Raw genomic sequence first — 8,750 nt, 5'->3', positions numbered from 1 at the left:
CTGAAAGGAAATGAACTGACATTGCTAGCTCCTCACATTAGAGATGTGCAACTCTAAACCCAGCTACTTTGTTGCCGTATCCGGTGACTCAGCCTCAGTCCCAAGAAACACATGATTGTATATTCCTTACTGAAGAATAGACAAAGGGTCGCATTGATTTGCAGGATACGCCCCTTCCAGATGTGGATGGGGAATTGTGGGTTGATGGATCTTGTTTGAAATTGCCAGATGGTAGGACTTCGGCTGCATATGCAATTACTACGACTCACACGATAGTGGAGACAGCTCGCATACCACAAAAATCGGCTCAAGCAGCTGAATTGATAGCTTTGACGCGAGCATGTGAGCTTAGTACTGACTTATGTGTGAACATTTATACAGATAGCCGCTATGCTTTTGGAGTGGCGCATGATTTTGGCCTGCTCTGGAAAGAAAGAGGCTTTCTTACATCCCACGGGATACAAATAATGCACGGAGAACTAGTGCATAATCTTTTGACAGCACTGGCATATCCAAAGAAAATAGCTATTGTGAAGTGTAGTGCACACAAGAAAGTGACTGATAAGGTTGGACAAGGTAATGCCTTTGCAGACCACGTAGCACATGAGACTGCGATGCAGCGAAGCACTACTCCTATGTATGTAGTGAAGTTACAAGCTGAACGTTGGCATGATGCTAGACAAGAAGTACTAGAGATACAGAAATCTGCTTCTGTAAAAGAACATGAACAGTGGTCTGAAGAAGGAGAGTTGGATGATGAGGGTTGTTGGCGAAATAAGGAGATGGATAGGTGGAAACTGCCTACGGCTTTTCTACAACCTATGGTTCAGATGGCACATGGGCTAGCACATGTTGGCACTTCAGCAATAACGAAATTGCTTACGCAAGTTTGGGAGCATCCAGAAATTGCTAGCACGGCTAAGAGAGTAGTAAAGTCTTGTTTGATCTGTTTACAATATAATCCTGGAAAAGGGACACGAACTCCTGCAGGAGGGTTTGCTGCACCAACCGCACCTTTTGAAGTTTTACAAATGGATTACATTCAGTTTGAGTGTTGTAACAACTTAAAGTATGTCTTGGTGGTGGTCTGTGCCTTTAGTAAATGGATTGAGGCGTACCCCACAAAGGATAATACTGCTATCACTACAGCAAAGGTGTTGTTGAAGGAATTTTTCCAGAGATTTGGTGTTTGAAAACTCTTATTGAATGATAACGGACCTCATTTTGTTGGGGAAGTTGTTAAATATATCCGGAAAAGATTAGGGATTAAACAGAAGTTCCATGCGGTGTTCCACCCACAATCAGCCGGATTGGTGGAAAGGTATAACGTTACTCTGAAATTGAAAATAGCGAACATACAGGCTTCCACATCTTTGACTTGGCCAGATGCGTTGCCACTGGCATTGTTGCCCATTAGATCAGTACCACATTCTCAAACAGGTCTTACTCCCTATGAGGTTGTGTTTGGGAGGCCAATAAATATTTGGGGAGTTCCGAAACCGAGTTCTGTATATGATGTACCTTGTGTCCTGATGAATGACTATTTGCAACAGTTAACTGATAGCTTGGTTTCTATTCACCAACAGGTTCGAGAAGCACTTCCTGACAGATCCCCAGGTGAAAGCCATGAACTCCGACCTGGTGACCAGGTGATGATTAAATTGTTTGAAAGATCGAGCAGCCTGGAACCAAGGTGGCGAGGGCCAGAGCAAGTGCTCCTAGCCACGGGAACAGCAGTTCGAGTGATGAACCGGAAAAATTGGGTGCACAGCACTCACTGCAAGAAAGTACTGTCTACCTTGGTGGAACCTGCTGTGCTGACCGATCATCGAGAGATCCTGACTATGGAGAAAGGCCAAGCTGTATCACCTGACAAATCTGCAGAGTTCTTCCAGGACCCCACGATTTCTGGAGCATCACGATATCATTTGAGACCGAGGAAAGAGTCGGCAGTGTCTAAGAAAGTTAGCTGAGCTGCCCTGGGTTAGTGGAAACAGTGAGTCAATGAGGCAAGGGGTGGGGATCAGCCATGCATTAGTGTAGTGACACCCGTCTTGGCCTGTGGTAAAGAAATTAGCGGCTGCCCTGGGGTAAGAGCTCCAACGGTTATTCTTTAGTTTCTGAGAAGGATTGATTTCCATTGCTACTAAAATGAATTAGAAAATGATCATCAGTGCTGTAGGGTTTGTTGCTGTTTTGATGATTGTGTCAGCAATCACTTGGTCTATCGAGAAGATGGCTCCTGCTCGTGAGCTTTTTGTTACTACTACTCCAGTCTCAGAGGACCATCACTATTTTACCCTTCCGTATCATGAGCAGAAGCATCGTCAATCTTATCTTAATAACACTTTTGTTCAGATGTTGCATCATACTCATAATGCCACAAACACTACCAACTGTTGGGTATGCGGAATGATACCTGCGCATCAAAAGAAAGGAGGAACACCTTAAATTCCTCTTCCTTTTTCACATAATGGTTCTTGCCAAGCCTGGTATATGCTTTTGTTTGCATCGAGAAGGCGTACAGTAGGCGGACTTCTTTTTCGCTTTAATAAAGTGTGTTATCAAGACAAAGGTGGGTTTCCCCAAGCTAATGGAACTAAATGGGAATGGGAGGAATACCGACCGGACAATATTTCCACACCATATGTCTTCACAAACACAAGAGACTCTGCCGAAAATGAACAATTTGTGATTACTGTTACAGAGACTAAAGCGGATTTATGTGTACAAAGTATTGGATGAATTCCAGTTGGAATAAGCGATTGTACTATGATTTGAGATATTGAAGGTGTAATCGATAGTTCTTTTGTAGCTTCACATAGCACATACTTTATGTGCGGCAATTATGGATATTATCGACTACCAGTTGGGTGGACGGCTGTATGTTATGTATCTTTTCTATTACCTCCTGTGTTTCTGGCACCTGCATCATATCATCGAGATTTTAAACTGTTTAATGATATTACTAAAAATAGATACAAGACGACAATAAGTACTGATGAAGTAGACCAAACAGACACTAGTCTACAACAATATTTCGATTTTAATTATTTAGGGTTGTTCTCTTTTGTGGGTGCTGCATTAAATAGTAAGGAAGTGAGATGATTAACTAGGGTTGTAGAAGCTGTTACCAATCAGACGGCTATATCACTTGGAAATATTACTGAGGAGCTACAAATTGCAATGATTGTAGCGCTCCAAAACCGGATGGTGTTAGATGTGATGTTAGCTGATCGAGGTGGTGCATGTCGCATTATCGGTAGTAGTTGCTGTGTTTTTATTCCCGATAATTCGCCCTCAGTATATGATGCAATATTTAAACTGCATAAAATTGCTGCAGAAATTCATACAGAAACTAGTACCTGGAATTTTGCTGGATGGTTTTGGGCTTTAGTATCTGCTTGGGGTTGGAAACTGCTGACTATTCTATGTATTGTAATTGCAGTGTTTTTCACATGCTGTATGTGTATTCATTGTGGCCCAATGCTTTGCTCCATGTGTATTACTTCCTGTATACCAGCCAAGAAGGATGTTACAGAAATGAAAGCACAACACATGTTAGATTAGGAAATAGCTGAAATAATGAGTATAAATATACAGGATGAATATTTAGACTATCCCAGGAAAACAAATGTCTTCAGCTAATGCTGAAAGGGCCGTCTGTTGTAGTTTGACAGCAATTAGATTAAGCATTAGCAGAAGACATCTTATGTTTAGCTATTATCATGACATTTAGCGGACTCCATTTTGCATTCATGGCAACCATTTTGTTTGCCACATGCTGCCACGTGTCGACCATGTGCTTTGTCCTATCTTTCTGTTAACTGCGTTTAAAATCTGCCCGGCAATGAGTTATATTTAGCATCACCCACTTTCGCGCATGCCCAGTAGGGTCAACATCTGTTAGTGATTAGTACCAGACAGGAATGTGTTTACCAGTCCCCAAAACCGTTAGCTCCTCCCACTGATCGATTGTGCCTTTCTATATTACCTTATATGTAGATAAAACTTGCTTCTGTGTTTGTACCGCCTTCTTTTGAGCCCCTGTGTGGGTATAAAGAGACCATGCTCTTTTAGTTCAGGGTGCTACTTCTTGCAACACCGGAGGGTAGTATCTGAACCGTAGCACCACCTCATGAGGTGTAATAAACAGTATCTTTCTATTCCAGTTTCTGTGCCAAATTCTTCCTATTGGTCTGAGGACTTTGTGCAGAGAAGGGCGAACCCCTTGCACTGGTGGGCCTTGCTGAGGCTTGCTACCACAAAGACAAAGATGGTTTGACTATTTATATTTTTCCCTGGGATGCACCCATCTATATGGGTATACATTCTCCCTCATTCTACCTTTTTTGTAAACAAAAAGCTGAAGATAGCATTGGTATCATTAAATGGTTGGTACCACTATTGTTAGGTGGCAATCTTGCATGGGTACTTTATAACAAAAGTAAGTGTCATTATGTCGTGAGACAAGTGAGTGCCATAAAATAATTTGTTTTTTTTAAATCCTATAAATATATGCACTCAGAGGATAGTGGGATTCATAGATTAATAACTTGTCCCTCAACTGTTTTTCCCCTTTCCCCCCCACAAGCCTCCATCAAACCGCCTCTCTCCCTTTTTTGTCTCATGCAGGTATCCGCTGAATTATCAGAGGGACCGGTAGGGTTGTATTTATAAAAATTTTAAAACTCTGAGATTTTTGCCATGACACTTTTGGTCAACATACTAGGGGCATTTGCTTCCCAGTAAACATATTGTACAATCATGGCAGAACGCTTGGCAATTGATGATGACGTGATCTCATCAATTTTAGCTGCACCAGCACTTCTCAATTACACAACCATGACCCAAACCATCATCAATTCCAATGATTGGGAGGCTCTCATGCAACTCAAACGTACACAAATTAAGACGCTATTGCATGGTGCTCTTATGACAGAATATTTGTGGGGGAATATGTCCCCGCGAGGTATAACTGTGACCAATGAATCGCGCATCTTCTCAGAAGATGCCGAATTCCAGTAAAACTTGTCTCTAGTAGCATGGAAATTCACCAGAGACTGGTTGGTTGTAATCATATAGACGGCAAAGAAACTTTCAGCTGAATTTCTGATACACATTAAAATAAGGGGAACTGCATTAAAAGCACATGACTCCATTACAGTTTTTAAATAGAAACTAGACAAGACTAACAAAATAATCAATGAGTTCAAAGAAAATATGACAACTCAAAAAATACAACAATTCCAGAAAGACCTGAAAGAGTTTTCAATGGAAACTGTATCAATATTTTAAAACAGACTTCAAAAGCAACAGGAGCAACAATCTGATAATTTTTCTACAAGGTCTTCAACATTGGATTCTGACCACAGCAACTCAGAACAACACAATAGACAAAGAGGAGGAAAATCAAGAAGCAGAGGGCAATATCGTAAAAAATATTTTGGCCCACTGCAATTCCTACAACGAATGATGGGATGGAATTCCTTCCAAAGTCCACCAATACTGAACCCCTTTGGGAACCTACCTTGGTTTCAAAAAGCAATGCCTGTGTTAGCCAGAGGTGGAGTAAGGAGCAAAAGAAGAATAAACGACCACAGGGTTCAGGGGAAACCTCAAGAAGATCAAAGAAACCAGAGACACAGTTCCTCACAACCAGGGACAAGCAAGGACAAGCAAGGACAGAATGTAGTGATGAACCTAAGCAAGACAGTTGTTCTCACTGATTACAAGTGAAATTCTTGAATAAAGGCTTAGGTTTCATTCTAACCCAAAGAAACAATACATTTACCGTAAGAAAAAAAATGGCATTGTTCTTTTGGTGAAACATTTGAAAACTTTCTTCTTTGAACAAACCAGGAGACTTAAGAAGGATGAACACAGGCCTATGGAAAAATTCTACCTTAAATCCACAAATCAACAGTCTACCCATCGAAGTACAGGCATTCGAATAAGCAGTTACAATGGAGATAGATGCTCTTAATAACACACATAAACAGTATTTTCAAAATAACTCAAAGGCGGCGAAAGAAGCAATAACCGACTTGACAGAAAAGAATGAAATCATAATCAAGTCACCCGAGAAAGGTGACGCAGTACTCATCCTTCCAGTGGAGATGTACAGGAAAGAGCACAAGAAGCTATTGAGTGACTGCTGGAACTACAACAAACTAGAAAGAGATCCTACCACAGACATCATGGAGGATATCATATACATTATAAAAAGGGCGGAAGAAGAAGAATGGATAATAAAACAGCAAGCAGATTTCTTTGTAGAATCAAAACCAACAGTCCCTTACTTCTACATCTTGGCTAAAATACACAAAGGCAAAACAGCTCCACCAGGGTGCCCCATTGTAGTAGGAATAGGTTCGGCATTCAATGCAAAGTCGTGGATCACTTCTTAGAACCCATAGTTAAGAGAATGCCCTCTTATGTACAAGACACAAAAAACACGCTAAAAGTCCTGAGTCAGATACAATTTAATACAGACAATCAACTGCTTCTAAATCTAGATGTAGAGGAGCTTTTATTCGTAAATACAAATTTACGCCATGAACTCGTAGGGAATTGGCTCCAACAGTTCGGGTTCCTTGCCCAGTGTACTAACGAAGTGCGCTGCTCTTGGTGCTTCAGGCTGGCGTTTCATTTCAACCCACAAGCCCTTCGCCTTGGCCTCTGTCTTCCTCCTTTCATTCTCTTTGACACGCTTCAGAAAGCTGTCTCTGCTTTTTGAATGCTTAATATGTTCAATGCGCACGTTAATTCTCTTGGCAAGAATTTTGCCCTTGACTTGTTTGTTTACAATAATACCCACTGCATGTTGGGTGACATTGAATATCCTTCCAGTCTTGCCATGGTAACACTTGTGCGGCATACCCTTTTGAATTGTTCCCATTCCCTTGATGTCCACTATGTCCCCCTTCTTGTAGATGTGCATGTAGGTCACCAGAGGTACAACTCCATGTTTGTGAAATGGTCTAGAGAACATGTAACGCGTTCCTCGCCTTTTTCCTCTTGTGGTCGTCATTTTGGCGGTTTACTGGAAGATGGCGAATCCGGGGGAAAAAAATGTAGAGAAGCTCTATACAAGCATCCCTCTAGAGGAGTTACTAAGAATATTGGACCAACTAGTGCAGAAGGAAGATTGGACATCTATAGCCCCAAGGGAGTTTGCAGTGGACTGGGCCCATACAGCACTCACGAGGAACTACTTATAAGTTGAAGATGGATTCAACTTATTGACCCATGAGACGTCAATGGGCAGCACATTTGCTCCCAGTGTAGCCTGCCTCTACATCCACGCTTATGAGGCAAATGATATCTACAATGAAGAGAATCCATTACTTGATAACATCAAGGTATGGGAACGTTATATAGGTGACATCTTTGTCAGATACAGCTAGCCAATTCATAGCGTGGATCAACAGTGTGAATGAATTTCGGAAATTCACAATGACATTGAGCAACAAAGAAATCAAATTCTTAGATTTAATGATCAGCCCATATAAAAACACATTGAGGAGTGAACTACAAACCTACATAGAGAAAAAGCTTACTACAGTATGATAGTAATCATCCAAAGTCATTACTGGACAATCTTCCTGTAGGCCAATTCCTCAGATTGAGAAGAAACTTCACAAACAAAAAATACTTCCAGAAATATGCAGAACAGTTGTCTGAGAAACTGAATGAAAAGAAATAACCTTGACAAGTGATCAATCGAGCATGCAAAAGAGCACCCAACTCTCTAAGACAAGTATTACTTGAAAAGTCTATCAGAGAGACACCAGTTCGCTTAATCTTTGTAACCACCATTGGTCAACACTCCAAGGAAGTTCAACAAATAGTGAAAATACATTTAAACATGCTGACATCTGTGGCATTTGAATTTACAAAACCGATGTTTTCATTCAGACAAGGGAGATTAAGACAAACTAGTACATACCCGTCTAAAACCACAACAAGAAAAAAATAACCAACTTACACTGTGGAGCCTCCCTGTCATATTGGTCTATGCCCCATGTGGACAATGTAGTGTATGTGCTCTAACACAAATGACAAAACAAATACATTTGGGCCTAAGAACCCTATTGGAACAAAGAACATTTACAAAGTGTGATTCTACCAATGTAGTGTTTCTCCTTAGGCGTGCTTGTAGGGAAGATATGTGAGAATGACCACAAGGAAAGAAAAAGTGCTAATGAAGGAACACAGGACCACTTTTAGGTGCAGAAAGAACACCACAAACATGACTCTCAAAAAAATTTGGAATGGACCATCATTGAGCAAATTTCAACCCAGAAATACTCACAATAAACAACTGTTTATGGCTGAACAAAGATGGATATACTGTTTGGGCACCTCTAGTAGGGGCCTGAATGATGAAGTACAATTTACACAATTGTAAAATAACTACTACTGGCTCATTTGTCATAGGAAAACATGCTACTAGGTACACATACAAATGAATATCTTTATCTGTAGGAGAGCTAAAATTGCAAACTCTTTCCTTAAAAGGGCCTTCAGTTATGTATTCATGATTACAAACAGGAATAATCACTGACGGTAGCATATCATCTTTACACATGTCTGTTAATAAATTATATATGCATACCTAGGGGTTCAATGCTACCACACTAGAAGTTCACAAATAAAAATGAATGGTTGTTTAAGAGGAATGACTCTAATATACATTTAAAATGCTTTACTCCCAACTTCATCATGGGTATAGAACCCATAGTACG

General features: G+C 40.7%; 1 pseudogene; it reads right to left on the bottom strand.

Moving 5' to 3' along the window:
- Positions 1–6,534: 6,534 nt before the first annotated feature.
- On the bottom strand, positions 6,535–7,057 carry LOC144761798 (large ribosomal subunit protein eL21 pseudogene; annotated as a pseudogene).
- Positions 7,058–8,750: the final 1,693 nt, after the last annotated feature.

This window comes from Lissotriton helveticus, chromosome 6 (genome assembly GCF_964261635.1).
Source record: "Lissotriton helveticus chromosome 6, aLisHel1.1, whole genome shotgun sequence".
Taxonomy (NCBI): Eukaryota; Metazoa; Chordata; class Amphibia; order Caudata; family Salamandridae; genus Lissotriton; species Lissotriton helveticus.
This window is presented reverse-complemented; position numbering and strand designations above follow the sequence as displayed.